The sequence below is a fragment of the Nycticebus coucang genome, chromosome 6 (assembly GCF_027406575.1).
Source record: "Nycticebus coucang isolate mNycCou1 chromosome 6, mNycCou1.pri, whole genome shotgun sequence".
NCBI lineage: Eukaryota > Metazoa > Chordata > Mammalia > Primates > Lorisidae > Nycticebus > Nycticebus coucang.
The window spans coordinates 10,765,396-10,767,327 of record NC_069785.1 but is presented as its reverse complement, the minus strand read 5'-3'; the positions used below and the strand labels follow the sequence as shown (position 1 = coordinate 10,767,327).

At 36.2% G+C, this 1,932-nt stretch overlaps 1 pseudogene; it reads left to right on the top strand.

Annotated features, from left to right (window-relative positions):
- Positions 1 to 790: 790 nt before the first annotated feature.
- Positions 791 to 1,393, top strand: LOC128588511 (60S ribosomal protein L32-like; annotated as a pseudogene).
- The last annotated feature ends 539 nt before the right edge of the window (positions 1,394 to 1,932 follow it).

The following is a 1,932-nucleotide window of genomic DNA, read 5'->3' as shown; positions in this document are numbered from 1 at the left end:
AAATATGCAACTTAATTACTTAAGTCAATTTGTATATTGTGAGAATCTAAAAGGCATGTTGATAGATTTCTCTGATGTTCTGATGCCAGGCTGTCTCACATGCCTTAGACATTTGTGAGGATTTCAATCTAAGTCGTCAAATTCCTGAAGGTCTTTGAAGGTGTCTGAATATACTAAAGTAGCATGGATTTGTCTTACATGGAATTGAATGGCTGCTAAATATCAGGTGTAGAATTTGGTCTATTGCTTTTACCCTTCTTAATGTAAAACTTAGAAGCACTCATTTCCTCGTTAGATCAACTTGGAAAAATTTAAAAGTGGTAAGAAATATAGTAAATTTGAATACAAATGATGTGTGTGCAAAATACTTCTTAAAAAACAACTGAAAAAAAAAACCCTGTAAAAACAACAAAATAAGCAAAACCTTAGTGAACCCAATATGGGTGTAAGCATCTGAATTGACAGGATAACCTGTCGGCCTGTCACAGACACTTTCTTTGACCTATATGTTACTTTGGGTCATTATATAAGTGTATGTTGTTATAAATCACTGGCACAGTGGTAATTCAGGTTTTGACATTGTTTTCTTTTTTTTGCTTGTCTATATGCACAATTTGGGTAAAAATATTTTGAAGCTGTTAGTTCATATTAGTAAGTTTCTTTATTTGTTTGTTTATTTTGAGTCAGAGTCTCACGTGTTGTCAGGCTAGGCATATTAGTAATTTTAATAACATTTGAAGAGGAGAGAGGGACTGACGATCCTCATGTCGTTCACTTTTCAGAATGCCAGAGACCTCTTCCTCAGCGCTACCTATGGAGGTGGCACCATTCCCTATTCAGCATCACGGCTGCCCTCAGACCCGTTGTGAACCGAAGATCCTCAAAAAGAAGGTCAAGAAGTTTATCGGGCACCAGTCAGACCGATATGTCAAAATTAAGTGTAATTGGTGGAAACTCAGAGGTATTGACAGCAGGCTTTGGAGAAGATTCAAGGGCCAGATCATGATGCCCAGCATTGGTTACAGGAGCAACTAGAAAACAAAGTGCACACTGCCCAGTGGCTGCCAGAAGTCCCTCATCCACAGCATCAAGGAGCTGCAAGTGCTGCTGATGTGCAACAAATCTTACTGTGCAGAGATGGCTCACGATTCCTCCAAGAACCGCAAGCCCATTGTGGAAAAAGCAGCCCAGCTGGCCATCAGTCACCAATCTTGATTCCAGGCTGTGCAGCAAGGAAAATGAATATATAGCTCATGTGTACATTTTAATTGTGTTTAAATAAAACCATAGAATCTGCCATCTGGCATTTTCCTTTAAAAAAAAAACTAAGGAATGCCAAAGAAAGCTTCAGATTATAACAGACCCCATCCCCAAAACTGAGAACTAACTTCATGCCAACCAGCATTAATTGAGAGTGTTTTCAGAAATTGGGGCTCAATATTAATAATAATAGCTTGTCCACAGGTTAAAAAAATCAATTAAAAAGTTACTATGTAGATTGATTTAAATTATTAAAATAAACTTCTTTTAAAAGGAAGAGTACTTATTGTAGAACATTTGAAAAGAGAAAGCAATCCCACTATCACCCGATATAATTCTTATTTATACCTCTGGAGATACTCAAATATATTCACAAGTGGAGTCATAACACATGTACTATGAAGTCTCAATGTCTCACCAGACTACCTGTTAATATAGCGAAGCTAAACTAGAACTCACTGTGGTAAGCACTTATCAGAGACTTTGCAGTGGCTGAAAAATGGGAAATCAGAAAAGGAATTTATAGAGTTTTAAGCTTGAGATGAGAGTTTTTTGTTTTTTTTTTGTAACAACCTGGGTGGATTTGAAAGACAGGTATTTTTAACATTTCATATTTATAACTATTAGACCTTTTAAATTGAGTTTTATTATGTTTATGGACATACTATATAT